Genomic DNA, 20,222 nt, shown 5'->3' on the forward strand with positions numbered 1-20,222 from the left:
GATGCTTTCGACCAAATGAACCGCGAAATCCACGGTGAAAGTTGCTTATGCGTTTATGGGATATTTAACGACGAAAAAATGCACGTAATATGCGAAAATATGTAAAATGCTCAGAATATAGTACTCGTTACAACATCCAGCGGATAAAACGAGTCTGTGCTCAGGTTCTGTCGGACGAAACGAAACGAAATAGATCGGGAATTTTATTTCACGAATCTTCAACAACGAGAAATCGTTAATGGATGAAACGTAGAATTTTGTCGTGGGTCAATTTGTGAAGGTTTTCGGATGTGCAAAGCTCTTTTGTCTCGTAGAATTCTTGCTAGGTTGTCGTAAGATCGTATTACCATCGTGTAGCGGTTCCTTTGGGAAACCAGCCAGTCCCGAGTTTTGCAAAGGCGCCGCCGACGCCTCTTGAGTAGCTTTACGCATGGACGTCTTTTCGAAAATGTTTGGTCAACGTCATCGGTGGTTTCTGCACCTGGAGAAGGGTTGATACGACGCAGAGCTTCCTGTCGTCGCCTGTTTCTCGCGTACCAGAATAGCAACCAACGGATCGGCCTTATTTTCGTTTCAAACAGAATACACAATGTTTTTTTTCGAACCCTTTTTACTTTTAAATACATCGTCGTTCCTTTTTTTATATCTACGCAGCCCGACGAAAGTTTTCGAACACTCGTAGATGCCTTTTATGAATACACGTATTACGTGTGTTGTACGAAACATTTTGAAATTTTATTAGCGATACCGTTATATGTTATATATAATACGTTTTTCTATATTTTATATAATACACTCAACATAGATACGAAATATTTTCTATATGTAGGCGTTGAAATACTTTTGCGAGTCGATGTACGATATTTCCATATTTAATTAAGAAGAAATCGTACCCAATTATATACTAACTTAACGGCGAAATTGTTGGCTCTCGTGACAATTGTTTAGTTTCAAAATGGACTGGTTATTCTCCACGAATCTCCAATCGATTTTTCCCGATCCACGACAGGATTCAAGGATGGTGTATCATGGTAAATTGGGAAGGCGCGCGTGTCGCAGAGCGCGAAAATTAAACTCTATAAATCATACGCGCGTTTCGCGTCGCTAGCCCATGAATATTAATGGAAATCATTGCGCCGTTTACAGGCCTATTAATCCGGGGTTAAAGTATTCCGTCTTTGACGGTGTTTTATCGGTTTGGCGTAGGGCTCGCCCCACGCCGCGTTATTAATCCTATCAATCATGCCGCCCACGGGTTAATTCCATTTCTCCCCGCCCTTTGACATTTCTTTTCGGCCGTGCTGCCTCCGCTAGCACGCATTAATCGTCGACGAAGATCGATCACGGGACACGTGATCATCGATTCACTGTGTCTTTAACAGCGGGTGATTAATTCAAAGCTTGAGAATTAACGGGGCCCGTCTAATCGATCTAGATTCTAGGCTAGACATGAATCTCTGAAAAATCTGCTGTTAGTTCGGATACGCGAATAACAGACAGATAATATCTGCGACAGAATCATTCGTAGTAGCAATTCGCTAATCGTTCGCACTGTGTATACACATTTTCTTTCGTAGAACCCTTTAGCCGTTCGGGGGGAACGAACGAGATCTCAATTTTTAGAATCAACAACCACCTATTAAAGTGGAGAGATCGTGAGAGTCGTGAGAACCGAGATGTCTAAAAGTTGCAACGAGTTCAGCATCGAAAGTCAAATACAGTGGAGGGATTTTGCCTCGATAGCCGTGGTGGGTTCAGCACGGACCCAAGGGGTGTGTTTGAAACAAAAGGCATTGTTTAACGCAACGGCAGCCGTCCAACGACGTATTCCCGGATTTACATGTCGCCACGGTGTATTTCCGATATACACACGTAACGGCGCAACCGGCAGATAAAATTCAATCGCGCCGCCTTCGGGAATAAAGCTGAGAGCAGCCTCCGCGGATCCGGGATGACCGTCGTCCAGCACAGTTCTCCGCCCGCTATCGGAATAGAAGATCCGTTTGCACAGAAATCGCTGAATTACGCTAAATTCTGGCCACCGTGCTTACCATCGGTCTCACTGTGGCCTCCTCTAGGGAACCCGTTAAATGCCCACTGGCCCTCGTCATTTTATGGTTATACCAGATTTCTCGCGCGCCAGTATTCCGAGTATCAGGGAGATGGATCGTACACGGTCAGTGAGACCTTTCCAAAGAGAAAGAGAGAGAGAAAGGGGGTGGGAGGGAAGTAGGGATTGCTGCTTGCCAAAATATAGCTCAGCTAGATAGTCCACGATGATCGACGAATGAGCTATTCTTATGGTACTAAGTTTTGGGGTTCCGTGTTTGAAGAATTGACTCAAATGAAAATACGCGTAGAGGATACGCGTAGCCGATGAGTCCGCGAGGTGGCTGACTACCATGATTCTTCTAGTCTAATTTCACGGTTAAAATTAAGACTTCTCGAGGATTTAATTCGTATGTAAATCGTAACCAAAAGAAATTATAATGTATTATAATGTATTAGAACGATTTCATTCGGCACGGATCATTGTTCACTAATCGAGTCTTACTTAATCGATTAACCTACTTGAGCAATTAAGTATTAAACGTTTCAGTTTCATTCTAGTACGTTTCACGATTCTACCGGCAAAAGAATACTTGCACCACGGTAATTGGAAGGCATCAATCTTCGTAGGAAGAAGTATAACGATCCTCGGTGATATAGTTTCCGTTGTTCGAAGGTCTCGAGGCTCGTTGGAACAGGGACCCGATTGGGCGAGTACAAACCAATCATTTGACCTATTGGATCCGAGAAAGGGTGGAAGGGATCTACGGGGGAGGGAAGAGCGGGAAAAAGGAGATCGGCTCGTTCGACAAAGGGACTCCGAATAAATGAGACCGTCGATATAAACCGACGTGGAAAGCGCGCTTAGACAGGGAAATAAATAAGGAAAGAAAGAAGGAAAGGACGATAGCGTTGGTGGCGGCTGTGGCGGGCGACGGGGGCGGCGGGGGTCGCGAGGGCGGCGGATTTGAATATTGATTCGCTTTATTTAAATTCCGCTCGGTCTTATCGCCGGGTAGATATCTCGAACGCCGGAATTGGACGCGATAACGAAAAACGGAATGGAGGAGATCGAGCGAATAGGCCGTGGATTGCAGCCGAAAGAGAGAAACGGCGCTGGGAAATGAGGCAGCATGGAAGGAGAGCCAGCCAGGACAGAAGGGAAATGCAACCGGCAGCCGAATGGAATTTATAAAACGATTTTTCTCGTCTTCTTAAGTGCCTTCGTCGAATCGCAGACGCGTTTCAGCCTCGGGATCGTGCCATCGAGGAGCGTACGAATCGCTCGTGTGCCATCCCCATGGGAGCCAGGCGAGAGATGCGCTTCCCCGCTTCCGATAGACTTCGAAATTTCTCTCGAATCGACGACGTTTCGTTGTTTCCTTCGTCGTTCACGGGACTGGAGTGGAAAATCTCGCAGATTCCACTTGATTTACATTTTTTTTTTTTTTTTTAGAGGAAAGAAGAAAGACGAGTAGGTTATTTTTTAGGAGTTTTATTTGAAACGGCGCGACGGTAATTTAACCCTCGCTTAAGAGGGTCTAGTTATAGATGTCTGAGTTGATGGATACGTAGATCGTGGCGGAATGGACGCGGTAGATGGACTGCTCTATATGACAGGATAGGCGCGAAGGGAAGGTGCCTCTTAATAGGAGTTACGTTCGCGATAAATTTAACTCGGAGCATGTATAAATCAGAGGCAGCAGAGGAGTACTCGAGAATATTGCCCTTGGTCGTAAGTAGATTTTAAACTTCAACAAGCGGTCGTGGCTTTTATGAATGTGGCCGGGTGAACGTTCTGGAAAATTCCTGCCGTTTCTGGAGAAAACGTGCAACTTGTACGCGTATTGATTTCATTAAAAACATCCCCGTTTTACTATGTATTTACTTTACGTCGAATCAACAGGGAAGAATAAAATATTAGCTGGTCGAGTTTCGGAAGGGAGGTGACGATTCATCGACCAGAGAATAAATTTTAGTATCTGCGTTAGTATTCGCGTGTAAATCCACGTACACAAGGCGATCCGACAGAGGGAACGAGAAAAGACAAGGAAAGACCAGAGAGTTTTTATAAGGGCGCATAATTTTTCGCTCTCCGCGGCTGCAATTAAGACTTCTCGCGATGGTTTTCATAAAGCCGCATTAAATCCTGCAGCCTGGCCACCTCCCGGCCGCTACGGGCAGAGGAAAGCCACAGAAAACCGGCAGGGACCGAGAAAATATTATTTCTTATTCCAGTGAACTTCCACGGTGTGGCCGGCATTAGGCGGGAGCGAAATAATTCTAAAGAAATTTCATAACTGTCGCCCGGCTGGGGGGCTCGCGTTGCTATAAGAGATGCTCTGGGTAATAACCAAAGCGAGAAAAGCGGTTCTCATACGGAGACCTTCGAAAACGAGCTGCTCCATGAATATAATCGTGATTTGTGGAACTGCTGTTACGTCTTTCGTTCTATCCCTCGATTCTTTATTGTTGCCCGGCCAGATGAATCTTTACAATTTATTTTATTTGTGACCGGAATATGGGAACGTTAATTACGAAAGAATTAGGCGCTACCACAGGAGTATGGTGCCTGTATCGTAGCTTCAACTCTGCGATCATTGGGAAATACAAAAACACATCGGTGTCTCTGAAACGGAAGAACGAGTCGCGAGGCAGGCGTTTACCGCAATTTCCGTTCTCGTAGGCACTCTGCGTGGGATGTGCACCGGATCCTGTAACCTGGAAACGTCTCTCGCGGAAGTCCACGAGATCTAGGATTGGACGTGTTACGAACTACGCAACAAACTACGGAGACAACGTTCCACCAAACGCGAGAAAATTGCATTGGAAACAAGCACGAGTCTCATAATTCATAATGGCGCCGTTGCGATATTGCGTACGATAACAAATCGTAGGACAGAGAAGCCTGCGTTGAAATTCAGCGTAAGAGGAGGTCTCGTTGGTTGCCTGGAAAATGTTGGAAACGAGGTTGAATCGAGAGTAGCAGGAAGTCCCGAAGGCGCCATATTTCCAAAGGGGCGTAACTCCGTCGAGGGTGGAAGAAGGATTCTTTTCGAAATTTCCTCTCGACCACGTAAGCACCTCTGTCGCGCGATCTGTCAACCTCGTCTCTCTTCCCCTCTCTTCGCTCTGTCTCTCTTAGCGTAACCTCTCTCTTTCCCCGTACATTGGACTATCCCTCTTGCTCGATCGGTTTTTCTCTCGTCCTCTCTCTTTCTGGCCTCGAGCGCGCGCTCTCGAGGGCGTTTTATTCGCATTCAAATGGCAGCACTTTAATTTGCATGCTAAGAGTGCTCGCCGGCCTCCCTGCCACTCTCCCGTCCGGATTTCCATTTAAACTCACAAAATGGCGCTGACTCCGCGGGGCTACAAAATTTTTTATTGAAAGATTCGACGTGGATAGCGCGAACGGTCCGGATAAAAAAAAAGAGAAAGGCGAAACGACCACCGTGGAAGGGGATGAAGGTTGAAAAAGAGAAAGGAAGCGTGTGAGGATGAAAGAGAAGGAAGTAGGTTGGATGTAAGAGGCGAGAAATAAGGGAGGAACGAGCAGGGACGAAATGAGGAAGAGTTCACGGTTATTCCACGAGATAAAATGCCCTTTATCTGTCCCGCCGCTTCTGCCAGCCTCTCTACCCTGTTATTTTACTTCAGCATCGCCTTACTCGCTTTTTTCACGCCCTCAACGTTCCTGGGTATTACGGCCGCGAATCGCTGGCTAATTCGATTCCTTCTTTGTCCAACAGCGGTCGTACAGCTTCTTCCTTTCGGGGAGAAAAAGTGCGAAGGCACTTTTGACGTCTCCCTTTGATTTTTCAAACGTAGCAGGCTGGTCTTTTAGAATTTATCTTTGCGTGGATTCTATTAATTATACAAATAGGACGCTGTCTCGTAGAAAAGCATATGTCGCTTGTGTTCTGACTAGTTGCAATTGCTACGGTGTTTCTAGTTCGAGAACGTAACGATTAGCAAGACGATATTGCTTCGAGTCGAGTTTAATAGTGGCGTTGGACGCTGTCTTTATACCCCAATAACATTCTAACATCTAGCGTATCGTATACAATCCTGTCTTGTCTTCTAGCATAAACTGTGCCTTTAGCGTAAATTTTACCAGAGTAATCAGACGAGAATATTCGCGTTGAAAAAACGATCGCTACCATGAGATATCCGTATCCTGCGACAAAAACGTAATTAAGGAAGAAAACTAAGCTTCGATCGCGCTAATCACGACAGACGGGAAACTGTCCCCGAGACTGGCAAGGAGAAAAAAGCAAATGCTTTTTCTTAATAACGAACGATCGAGCGGAATCGTAGAAAATGTTTTTAATGGGGTCGACGGTGGACCACCTTGAGTTAATCGAATGCACTTGCATCGCGAGTGTGGCAATACGCGACCGATAATCGAGCCGAACCGTGTCAATTAGATGCCGTGGTTCGTCTGAGGCCTTCGCACAATGGCCATTCGGCGCCGAGTCGCGTATTTATGAGAATTGTACCGGAGCGGTTCGAGGCCCGGACAATGGGCGCTATTGTTTATGACAAATTAACGTGGACTGGTTGCGCAATCGTGAATCGAGTTGTGCAAAAAGCGTCATAAATTAATTTGTAATGGCTTCCTAAGACAGAATTCGTCTTTTGTACCTTTTACTAGACTGTTACCGATCTCATAAATCTTTCTGAAATTGCTAGAGGAAAGCTACTGTGTAGCTAGCGGAATAGAACAGGATATTGTTATAACGTGATAATGAAAACGACAATGAATTCTTAATGTGTTTGCACAGTCGTTGTGATTGTTGATGGCTTGATGAATCGAACGAAACACGTGTTACGTCGCAGGAATGTCGTTATCGAGGAAATAAAATCGGACACAAGCTATACTAGCGATCGAATTAGGATTACATGCGAAAATTTTTAATTTTCTGATCGTTAAATCGCGTACACGGCATACCACAGAGTTTCTTTCATCGAAGAACATCTTTGTATCGCTATCGTCGAGCGATTCGGCCGACTTGAATAGCGTCGGAGTTTAATTCTCGACCACCTACGTCATCAAGTTCGAAGGTAAAAATTCGAGATGACAAGGATATAAAACAAAGTTCACTCGTTGCTCTCAATTTTAATAAAAGAAAACGGAAAATCTTTGCAAATGGTGGATAATATTAATTCGATTACTTAAAGTCGCGCAGCAAGTAAAATCGTAATATGGTAACCAGACGATAATTCGATAAATATATTTATTGGTATTGGAAGGTTTTTCGAGAAAAATGGAGCATGTTACCTAAAGGTGGGTCCCGCTTATTGGTCCAACTGGGCAAACACAACCCCATCGATAACTCTGGAAGTGGTCGAAATCCAGAAACCCTGCTGAAACAATAAGCCGTTGACTCAACGTTATCCGCTTACAAGTTAAACTCCCAAGTCGGCGTTTCCGCTCGGATCTTTTCGAAAAATTCGGAATCGCGCTCGACTTCAAAGCGAACCCCCTTGTTTACGCAGCTATTAGGATATTTAGGCATTAGGCTGGCCTGGATCCCGTGTTACTCGCCTTCGTTCCCGTTTACATCGCGCTGAAACTTGGATTTGTCTTCCGCCACTCTGACAGGATCACCGACATCCGATCCCTCCGACGCATCCAATTGTTTCCGTTCTCTCGTCGAAACAGGGTAACTATGAATTTTTGTGTGGTCGGCCGGGAATGTTGTTTAACCGACCATTAAGTTTGACGAAAGGAGATTAATCGATCATCGTGTCGGTACAGCGTTCGCGAAATCCATGCAACTAGTAAATGACTGTTTCTCGCATCAGGCATCCATCAAGCGATAGACTTCGTCTTTTACGTAGCCGATAAACGAAACATGTAGTAAGAAAAAAGATTTACTGAAAACTACGATAAAATATTTCGCAAATACTATATGGGGAAATGCATGTAGTGTTGTACAATTTGTGAATACACGATTTATTTAAATAATCCATCCTCTTGACCCTTTAAAAAATTACTATTATCTACCGTAACAATGAGCAGGAAGATTCATAAGACAATTCCAAACGTCGAAATTAACGCAATCGATTGCCCGACTCGCTTGGCATTCCATTACGCTTTACACCCTCCCCGTACTAAAATCGAAATAAACGCAAACAACGATAGAGTGGCGACGATCGCTTTCGTTTCGGGGGTGAACGAGTTCAATCCAGAATGATCGTGGCTTTATCGTAGCATCCGTGAGAACTGACGGGGTTGCGGTGGAGGGGTGAAAAGTACACAACGAACGCAGGAGGAAGGACTTGGGAGGGGGTGCAGGGGAGGGATATCGGTCTCACCCCAAGCGATGGATCGTCGAAAGAAGATGTATGAAATTCCGGCGCCTCCCAGTCGGTTTTCTCCGCCGTTGGAGTAGAATATATTGGATTCTGGTAGTCAATAGAGGCAGTTAGGGGTGGCAACACACAGCCAGAGGCCGGCGGCGTTTTATCACGCGCCTTGATATACTGGGCGGCCGCTGTTAGAGGGGTTAATCTCTCACGCTCGGTTAGCTCCTATTTCTAACCTCCCCTTTCCTATTTCGTTCGCGTCTAGCCCCTCTTTCTTCCACCCCCTGTTTTCTACGCACCCTTATATCGTTCTCCCACTCCGGATACGAAATAATCATTCGATGTTTTAAATTGAACGAAGAAAGACATAGATAATTAGTAGATATTAGTAGAACTTTAATTCTCTCAAGATGGATAAGTTGCTTGCTAGCTAAGAAGAACGGATTGGCGATTTCGTGACAATTCGACACTGGCAATATTTTTCGCAGATTGTCCTAAGCTCGGAGTTCTGTTGTATTTTTATTGGAAAAACAAATTGCTAAGAGGAATACATCGGAACGACGTAATATGGGAGTTTACCAAGTTATATACGTGGTTTTCGATAAGCCAAAGCTCGGGTTCTTCAAATCGTCCGGCGGGTCTTCAACTTCTTACAGCGATACCTCTAACGAGCCGCGCGTTTCTCTGGACGGCTCTCACAAACGAACCATCGAAGCAGCAGGCTGCCAATGAATTGTGCTTACTGTTCTTCCGCAGCGACGCGGTACGGAAACGGTATCGCCTCTCGGTGGTCGTCGTTAATTCTCACCTTCCGTTAACCGGTGGCCGCGGCGCGTACCGAACGCGCCTTTTCTGCTCGAGCATCGCCGGTAATTGCCGCCTGGCTGTCGTTTGCTAGCGAGCGAAAACATTCTCTTCACCCGGATGCCTTTGGAATTTATTAACTGCTTGTACCAACGACACTTCGCAGTCAATATTCTTCGGTTGCCGTTCTACTTGTTAAAACAGGCAGTCCGTAGCTGATTAATATCCGTTGCCTCTGGGAAATATCTGTTGCCGAAGCCGCTGCGACCATCAGCTGCATGCGAGAACGACCGTAATGTTTCGCGCAGACGCGTTCTTAGTCGCTTCAGAGCGTTCACGAAGCGCGAGAATGAGAATAATCGCAAGTGTATGGGGATTCTAGGAAATTTGCCAACTTCCGCGATACGGGTGGAAAAGTATCGAGAATCGTAGTGCTATGAGTCAAAATTTTTAGAGCTTTGTGTTAGAGCGTGTTTCAATTTTTGGATGAATTATCGCCCTAGTTTTGTAATCAACTATCGTATATTATGGCTTTCATCTCTGTCGACATATATCCTCAGACTAAATAAGAAGATAATAAATATAAATCATAATGATAAACGCAGGACGCTATATTTTAGAAACTAGCAACGGAATGACACCTGCTCTGCAAGAAGGACATCTGAAGGGACGATGGAGAGTTTCGTCCGAGAGTTTGTCATCGTGAGTGAATACTAGTTGAAGAAAAAGTGAAGTTCACTCAGCTGTTTGCAAAAGCGGAGCTCGCAGACGCGAATCGTTAACAAAATATCCAGATACCGAAAATAGCCTAAAAGATTCAGCGAAAGAAACGACTGACGCGGTGCGTTATCGTGACAATTACCGCCGCGTTCACTCGGTTTGCCTCGCGAAACAAGGGGAAGGCTACGCTCGAAAAGCGAGCGGAGGTGTTAAATGCGGCGAGGTGCGCGGCAAACAGCCGCGAAGATAAAACGTGGACGAGAACGAGAAAGGAGAGAAGGGAAGGAGAAAGAGAGAGCTCGTTAGGATTTTTCCGCGGGTGTTAACCGGCCCGGCGACGAACAGAGCGACGAACAATGCTGTCCTGTGTGGAAGCGCAGCGCTAACGAGATGACCGAACACACCGGCTGGCCCCCGTCAATTGTTTCAGCAAACAACGAAACAATGGACAGTGGCCGAGCGATACTAATGGTCGGTTTATACGCTCCTTAACTCGTCGGCTCCCTCTCTCACCGGACAGGGAACCAGAGACCTCTTCTCCAGGCCAACGAGAAACGCTGGAGCCATATTGGGCCACCCTGATTCTTTCCGCGGTCTGATACCTCGACCCGGCTTTTTCTTTTCACCTCGTCTCCGACGCTACCTTCGTTCACTATCGATATTTATACAGATCACCTGTATACAATCGATGAACGTCGAACCATGGATGTTGTAACTCGATGAACGTAATTCTCTGACGACGATGAACTGGAACGGTGAAGCGCATGAGATGGTTCTGGAGGATAGCGTGTTTGAAAGTTCTTTGAAAATTTAGTCGAATCGATGTATTACGCAGACATGTAAAATCGTAGCTAGCGAGAACTCCTGCTACAGTGGCTACAGGAAGCGTTTGCAAGTCTTTTTTATCAGTTTCTGGATTTCATCTTCATAGTACCAAATTTTTGTACGCCAATTACTTGGGCCTAATTAATCAGAGTAGCAACAGAACGGTATGCGAATACTTTTTGTAGCCACTGCACGTACGCGAACTCCGTTTACTACAATAACTGTTCATCCCCAACTATTCAGATAAATAGCTGGCTTTTTTACTTAATTTTCTAAAAGAACTGCATGTAGAATCTTTTGAAATTTACCGTTGCTCTTTCTTCTTGGATAAATATTCAACCTCCGTGTCTACTTCTCTACGAACTCAAGCAGCTTATTTTGGACGCGGCAACGTGGACTCCGTCAGACGACAGCGTGAAAGAAACTTCGCGATATCTGGTCGACAGGATCTCGACAGTCGTTCGCAGGTCGAAGGAAGGGTCCTGAGACTTGGCTCGTGGAAAGGGTAGCGCGACGCGAGGCGTGCACGCTCACGAAACAGAGAGAGCGGCCGATTCCCGATAGGCCAAATTGTTAATAACGCTTCACCCTCGTCGCGCGAGATATCGCGCTCCGCTCGCATTACCATGTGAATATAGTCGTACAGTCGTTCCTAGCGAGGGTAGAGGCCCGTTTACAGGGTTGACACCCCCTCGATACATTATTCTATGGGCGCTAATGTAATATGACGAAGGTCGGGGAGGGTTCGTACGAACGCTTATCGTTTCTCGAGATAAGGAGGTCCCCGCTAGTTATCCAGTTAGCGCGTCATTGTCCGATGATTTTAGATCGCCCACCGATACATCGTTTTAACGCTATCGACGCCACGTGCGACAACCCTCCGCCCCTTTCGCCCCTTGTCGCGTCTATAGTTGGTTACCATAGTCATCGTGGCCCCCCTGGCTCGTCTCTTCACAGCCAGATACGACGGAATACGATGACAAATGACGCGCGGGACGATCGATCTCTTCCAGCCAAACAGATTCTCGTTCTACGAGAGTCGAGATAGCGATAATCGCGGGACCGAACCGAACGCGATGGAATTACTCTTGCGGCGAACGTTCCTTTGTTTGATTCCGTTGATCATGATTTTCACCCTCTATGACGATACTTTTCTTCCGAGAAAATACTTGACGGGCAATGCTGCTGGAACCGATAGGACACGATAGGTATCGTGGCATTACGACATGCTTGAAAGAGAAAGGAGTTTGTTTCCACGTTTGGAAAAACGTTCCATCTGTTCTCCTTTTGTTTTACCGCTAGATCGATTACAATATCTGCGGATTATGTGTTCCCTCTATATTACGTTACACGACACGTATTTTCTATCCCTCGTCGTAATCCCTCCACTACTTTGTTCTTTTTGAGAGAAAAATTCCAAAGGAATTAACAGATACGATCCAGGAAACCGTTCCGTTGAATCTCGTTGCGCTTTGTGCCATCGTAGTTCGTGCGTCGTGATTCTTATAACAAAATCTGAAATCTTTCTTCTCTAACAGCCTGTATATTCTCGATCTTTCCTCTTCCGCTCTATGGAGCTATCGCGCGTTATATAATGTATCTGTGAGACCCTGATTTCATCAAACTGGATTATAATTTCGCAGAAACTGTGAGCGCTCTAAGAAATAATAAGGCAACTTGGAGATGCATCTGTATAGATATCTCTTAGCTGGCTTCGTCAAGTTCGCGGAATACATGTGGGACGAGCATCCGGGTGGTGCGTCGCGGAGGGACACGCGTGTGCATCGACGTGTGCACTCGTGCACAAAGCCGGGCCGGCTTGGCTCGGCGCGGAACCGCGGCGTATATACGATCCGGAGCCGGTGGTTCATAACTCGGAGGGGCCCGCACGAATGAAGTTGTCGTCGTAGGCCTCGTCCTGCCGCGGCGAAACTTATCGGTGAGAGACAATGCGACGCATAAATATCTCACGAGTTTTCTCTCTTTCTCTTTCTCTTGCTCTTTGGGATACGGTGTGTGGGATCGTGTGCGATCACGGGCACACGTGCACCACGATGCGCTGGCACACGCGCGCGTTCCGCCGTGTTCGAGCTGCAGCGGGTCAAAATGTCGAGACCGAGGGGTTCGGCCCAGAAAAACTGGCGCACGATCCTTGCCCTCTCTGCTAAAGGATACGCGCGATATTCTTGCGAGAATATTCCCCCGTGAAAGCGACTATTTACGACAAGCACGCGGACGCTGAGCCTCGTTTTACGCGAAGCGTTAGTCAGACAGGAAAGCGGTTGGTTCAAGAGGTATTAGAGTTTCGAAAGGACGTGTCAAGTTGCTCGTCGAGAAGAGTTGTCGAGTGGATTTTGCATGAAATTGTAAAACGTGACAAGGAGAAACTTCGTACGATGCTGGATTTCAGTAAACGACGAGGATGATGCAGAGGATGATTAGGATATTGATACCTTGTCTAACGATCATTTTTCATGGATACATGCGTCGATGATTTCGTATTAGTTCGGAAATATCGTACGCGATTCGTATTTAGTAATTTCAACTTCGATGCAAGAAGATGTGTTCGTTGTCTTCGAGATCCACGATGCACACTGCGAAGTGCGACACTACGTTATAAGACGAGGGGATTAAACACGTTTCGCAACGCACTTCGGAATACGATATATTTGTGTGACGCTGAAGAATTGCGCGTCTTCGTACCCGCGAAGAAGCCGGTTCTCGAATAAAACTTCAACGAGGCCTTCTACCCAGAAAATATCGTTGGAGTAGGTACAGAAGAAAGGTATACGATACCTTTCACAACGTAGCGAGATATCAAGAACAGAAATTGAACGAGTAATTTCAAGATTCACCGTCAGAAGTTATACAATTCCATCTTCGCTCCTTTTTCCACCATTTCACCGGGAAATTTGCATAGCTGAATTACACAGACCGAAAATCTTGTGTCTCGCGAAGTAAGTACGCGTATCATGGACCGAATTTTCGAGAGAAAGTCAGCCTGCAGGAAGGATTAAGCAAAGAGGGAGCAACTCGGTCCGAGTTGCTTGATCCCAGGCGAAAGCGTAAACGGGTTCGCAGGAGGCTCGAAGCGGAGCGGAATTTAAATAGCCGCCCCCGACGGGATTAACCGCCATTTTGCGCTTCCACCCTCCGACAGAGCGGCCGTAAAGGGAGGGAGACAGGGAAAAACAAGATGGCGGTGGGCGAGAAGGGTGGTCTTGCCACTCGCGGCAATTAAATGCTATAATGGCGTTAATTATTGTAGAACGTCGCGAGGCCGGAATAATTTTGTCCTGACGCCGGAATCGCCCCTGTAATTTACCCTTTCTTCCTTGCTTTACTACACGCCACGATTCTTCTTCGCCCCGGAAGACTCGAGCATCTTTTGGAAATTGAGCGTAAGAATTTTTCTCAAAGTCGAAGGAATTTTCTTTTCCGAAGGAATGTTCGTCTTTTCTAAAATTTGCAAGTTTGAAGCGTTTACCTCGTGCCTGACCATAACAGCGTGAAACATTCTTCACGCCTAATCGAATTCATTCTATCTATGGTAAAAGATATAAGAATAGAAAATTTCGGTCCATGAAGTTAATCCGGATTATCCACCATCGTTTGTTACGACAATTCAACGTCGGTCCAACGTCGACGAGACGAACCTTCGATTTTTCCTTGGTTCGATCGTCGAACAGGGCCGTGTAATGGCTGAATGGAAGCGTTGGCCGGTTCGTTTGTAAGTGAGGAGGACAGAAGTTTCGCCGTCGCGGCGGACAATTTTGGTTCGAGTTTAATTACATCAGCCCCGAGGGACAATCAGATATAAACGGCGTACAAGGGCGACCGCCTTCGGCCACCTCCGCCAAGGGTTGGTACGGAGAAAATGGCCGGAGCCTGGTGGTTCGCTGACATTATCGGCGAAAAACGAGTGAACCCGCCTCCCGAGGCCGGCAGCCTGGGTAATTACGAGTCTTTCTTAACAAATTTTTAATTTAACCTGTTTTTCCCCTCCCTCTTTCTCTCTCTCTCTCTTATAACTCTCGTAATAGGCGAGCCACCGCCGAGGAAACGCGCGATAAATAATCTCTCCTTATCTGACGATCTTCTTGCAACCTCGTGGGGACTCTGGCTGATAATGGATAATAATGGAGATTGAGCTGCCGTTTGGGTTGGAAATGAAGCCGTTGCGAGTGGTTGTTAAAGCAAATGGAAGATGTTACGAATCGGATGAATTTGAAATTCATATCGTGATTTTATACGAAATTTTCGAATCACTCTGTACGTTTCTACGATCGATTAAGTCTTCTATTGTATTATCCAGGAACGTTATCGTTGCTCTCTTTCCCCAAAACCGAATAACTTACTTGCTCTTATAAATTCGTTTGTCGCAAGAAAGTTGTATTACCCGATAGTGAATTTCAAGATGCGTTAGAATGAACGATTCTACAACTTTGTCGGTTTTTTCTACTTTGAAATTTGCGGAATTTGAATAGGGCTTCTCGGTAGCTCAATTAGCGTGTGTGTTAAGTTTAAGATAGTCGTGTGGATAGCGAACGTCCTTCCTATGTAGAACAGAATTTCCATTTCCCTGGGCAGGAAGCGGTTAATATTACCAGTTGGAAGTATTAGCAAAACAACAGATTCTCTATCAACGACGCATTGTTTCTCTGCGAATTTTGCGACGTAACTCAAAACCACCGTGAGAAAGATCTCGTCGATGGGTCCAGAAATTAAGCTCGAGATCGAGCGTGAAGATACTCAAGAGAATCTCGGTCGAGCGAGTAACTACAAGGGATCCATCGAGACGTGCATTCAGCTTGACCTTTCCGCACCCCCGCGTTCCATCCCTTCGACATTTCTCTTTTTTCATCGAACAATCTGCTAGACGGTGTTAATATAGCAGCGCGATAGACTGGAGCTTTCGTTCCGAGGAGTAAGACGTTTCAAACCCCTTGGAACACGGCCTGCGAACGCATTCAGAAATTCGAACTGGGTCGTGCCTCGAAATTCCTTCAATAGATCGTGTTTTCCCTTCTTTTTCCCTCCTCGAGTCACAATAACCCTGGAAACGCACTCTCTCGCGGGCTTTTCAGGTTAACTCGCTTTACTATCGGCGGCCACTTTTCACGTTGCATTCAGCCACGATGAAGTCATCGCTCTTTTACCGCTTTTTTTCTGTGTTGTATAAAAGCCGAGACTCTTTCTTCGTCCTTTTCTCCCTATTTTCTTTTCAGTGGGACACGCGTGTATCATACGAGGAGCAGGTCGTAATTCAGTTCCTTTTCATTCTCTTGGCGGTGTTGATGAGATTCTATCGATGTCACGTTATACAAGCACAGAGCTAATCCTGCTTTTATTACTCTATTTTATTCTGTTATTATCGGGGAATAAAAATCACGAACGATATACGTATAATTTTGGCTTTATTTTGTAGCGGCCCTACAGACGAACATAATTATTTTGCACCTATCGCTGTGTTTCGAACGATCGTGAACGTTCCTCCCCACAAAAGTAACAATTTTTCAATAGTTTGACATATCGCCTATCAACGAAATCCTACGATTCTATCATCAGAGAGATTCTTTAACGCGCTCACATCGTAAATACATCGCCATCGCAAGGATCTATGTGATTTTACGCAATAAAGGAAATCTAGATTTCTTCTAACGCAACAGTTTCTATTTCTCCCTCTCGTAACGATCTTGCACCGTTCTCTGCCGAAGGGTCTGAGAAGAAATCTGCCATCTCGCAAGGGTGATCAGCGCCAGTCTTCGAGCTGAGAAACAATAATGTCGCGTGCTTTACGATACGAGCGTGCTTTCGTATCGGCCACCTACGGCCCAACTACACGAGCTACCACTTTGCGCACACTTAGGCGGTGCATGAGTAACAATTCACCGATCGTCCTTGCCATCGAATAAATTGCGCGAAATTACGGCACGATGTTACGTCGCGTAAATGGTCCGATAGAAAGTTCCCTCGGCACGTTATATCGACGGATTCGTTGGACGATCGGCTGGCTAGCTTAACGAAGATCGAAGATCGTCTCGGAATTTCTACTAGTCGTGGGTATCAGAATCGACCAGCGATAAACGTTCTCTCCGGAAATACGATTGTTCCGCTTAAGTATCTTTTATATACAGCGTCCGTTAGAGATACAAGATGTCGCCTATTAAAATGTACATCGTTTTTAAGAGATATATTAATTGATTCAAGAATTTTTAAAATTGCGTCTAACGTACATTTATTGTTTTTAATCGTATGAATAATCTAGAGCAGAAGCAGAAAATTTTTGCTTTAGCGCAAGTCCAGAAAAGACGGACCATGTTTTTAAAGATGTTTAAAAATCGAATATTTTAAGAAAATCAAACATCATCCTCGTGAGTTTGCACGATTCTTTCTAAAGTATGTAAGGATCTCGACGTAATATTTCTATAAATAACCGCAGAAAGTGAGAAATAATATTCTAACTGACGAGTCATCTCTCCAATGCCACTACGAGCGAGATGGACCACTCTAACGTAAATTACAATCGTTCGTGAAATTGATGGGCGATATTTATCTCGATGAACGAAAAGAAGAGTTTCTATTACTATCTAGTATCGTTACTAATATCGTTATAAAATTACAATAGTCGTTGCTTAAATACGTTGAAACATTTGACCACGAAAAAGATTGCCGAATCCAGAAATCTTCGGAAGCTTTTTACTTTCTTTCTATGCAACAATTTAAACTCTTTTACGCACGTGTAACTCGATACTACTACCGATATCCTCGTTTCCGGTATGTTTCACAATGGCGCACGAACAAAAGTCAGTATTAATCGAACGCAGACCATAGGGATCAAGCGAAACCTATTTACATAGGGTAATTAGATTCCGTGCGATAGGACCCCTGACCGATTCCTTTCCATGCGAAAATGATTTTCGCGATAGCTCCGGCTCGACGATTAACCCCTAAGTCAATCGTGCTGCTTCTCTCTTTCTCCGAGAAATATATTTGTCTTTTATCCACGCAATTAGTAAGTCAACGATATCACGATGACCAAACGCGTTTATAACCGGTTTAGGATTAACTAACATCCTCTCGTTTCTTTCTACGTAGCTTGCCTCTTTCTCGCAACCGTTCTCTCCACTCTCGGTCGTTTCGATTTTCTCTTTTTCTTCGACACCGCTCGCCGCTCGCGAGGAATATTAATTAACATGAAGATCGATTCGGATGCCGTGTTGAAGTTAACGTTAATTCAGGGTCCGCGATTGAATCGTTCGCGGCTGATAAATGACTCGCGTCGCTCGCCACGATGTCTCTCGCGAAAGGCCTCGCGATTTCGCCTCGGTAATCTGCGATTTTCGACCGTGAATTATACTCGTTCCCCGGCCAAGATGCCGATCGCCCGCACGCTAATTGCGTCGTCGCGTGTCTTTCCCAAAGACGCTCCTGCTTTTTGCCCCCCTCGACAGATTTCGATCTTACGTATTATGTACTTTTTAGGGACCACGCATTAATGTCCGTTGTGCATCCTTTGTAGCGCATTTTTAATAGATCGAGCGCGTAAGAATAATTTGCGGATTTTTTTGTTAAAGGTGAAAGGGAGAAGCAGGTGTACGAAGTAAATCGATCTTACATCGTTGCGTTTAAATGTAAACGTAATAATTTATCTCCGATCAATCACGTGCAACGATCTTCCGAGATTTAATCTCTTAAAGGAAAGAAAGATAAGGAAAGGAGAAGATGATAGGGCTTAAGGGGACAGTCCTGTTCCATCGACGATTCTAGCAAAACTTTCCAGCCAACTGGACGAACCGTTCGCACGAACCGTCGTGATAATTAAATTCAACGATGATCATGGCGGAATCGGACGCCGAGGGACGATTCCGTTCGAATCACTTTCACTGGAAAAGTATTACGGAAATTTGCTTTAATGGCGCCGGATTCCCTCGGAGCAGCTCCCCCCTTTGGATGGACCGATCGTCGATCGTCGATTCTTCGCTCGCTTTGCTCCGCGAGCGACTAACTTTCGCGTCTGAATGAAATTTGCATCCATTAAGCGTCGATTAAAAGGAAGGCGGCCCCGTTGCGTCGTTACGAGCCGGACGAACGTTTCGCGAATAAATTTTCGTACAAATTCAGACTCGACTCCCTGAGCGAATCTTCGACATGGCAAAGAAGAAGACTTCGACTTCGGTCGCTTCGTTTTAAGCGTTCGTCAGCTAAATAGGAGCGCGCGTTTCCACGAACGCTTCGCAATCGTTCGGCGAAATTGCTTATACCATAATTAACGTAAGCGGATAATTAGCGAGCGAACCGGCAAATGAGCTGGAATTGATATCGCTATCGGCGACTGTCATAAGTGACAGAAAAACACGTGTTACATAACGAATTAGCAATATCCACTTGCCGAAAGGAATTCCTTCTGCTCTTTATATCTCGTTTTCGCCCTCCTTTCGATATCCTTTTTCTCTACCCTTTTTTCTTGTTTCCCTTCTCGAGGCTCTTTCTCTGCAACTTTCGTTGAACGTCGACGGCCGATCAAAATATTGATTAACTTTTTGCTCCTGACCTCGTCGCCATTCGCGCTTTCTTAGCGTGAATCTTTCTGCCGTGCCCGTCGTTAATTGATAATAATTAGCAGGCCAATTCGTGCAATCCGCAAGAGAGTCTCTGGCGAACACGACTCTAACGATCAACGACGCAGGGGAAAATCAGCTTTCTACTCGGACCGATGGACGCGGCTAATTATTCGGAGATCTACAATTGGACGAGTGTTACGTAATCGGCCGTAGAAGCCGTCGTTTCGACGAGACGACGTTGTGAAACCGGTCCTGTTTGGTTATCGGACTTTTCTTATTTTCTCGGTAACTCTTAATTATATTTCAACTAAATGTTGCTGTTTTTAAACGACGATCATGCACTCTTTTGCTTATTATTGCGGTCGATAGGTCAGCTAAGGGGCACTGGTTTTTGTGAGCTATTCATAGAAAAACGTAGCGCTGCTTCTATCTTTATTTCCTTTTTCCCGATTTCTGTTTAGACTAGATGAGATAGCGTGGAAAGCAGCGCGATCGCTGCAACGTCATATTGCATCGAGATTATTTGCTTTCTCAATTCTGACGTTATATACGTACTGCATTGACAAATTGATATGAAATTCTGCGAAATATACGAACGTTCGTTTAGATCCGCTAGAAATGGAAGGACATCGAGAAACTTTGAAACTTAAGGAATCGAAGAACCGCTATTAAAAGTTACGTTGCTATTAAAAATCCCAAATAATAAAATGCCTTACGATGTCTACGATGAAAACCATTTTTGTAATTTAGTTTTCTAAAATCATCGTTACTTCTATCGTTGGAAAATTTCCGTGGAGTCCACGGAGTTCCTGAATAACGATCGACATGCTACAAAAATTATTTTATTCGCGCAATGTTATTTGATTCGGTCAAAAATTGTCAATGAACGGACTGTTGAAACGTGTAAAGAAACGATTCTTGGCACTCGGAATATATGGTCGCATTTTC

The 20,222-nt window shown here is 45.2% G+C and overlaps 1 protein-coding gene across 1 annotated transcript in view; it reads right to left on the minus strand.

Moving 5' to 3' along the window:
- The window catches only part of LOC100648043 (homeobox protein Nkx-2.5-like), a 177,172-nt gene that overhangs the window by 37,733 nt on the left and 119,217 nt on the right, over positions 1 to 20,222 (minus strand). The window lies entirely within an intron of this gene.

The sequence above is a fragment of the Bombus terrestris genome, chromosome 1 (genome assembly GCF_910591885.1).
Source record: "Bombus terrestris chromosome 1, iyBomTerr1.2, whole genome shotgun sequence".
In the NCBI taxonomy this organism is placed as follows: Eukaryota; Metazoa; Arthropoda; class Insecta; order Hymenoptera; family Apidae; genus Bombus; species Bombus terrestris.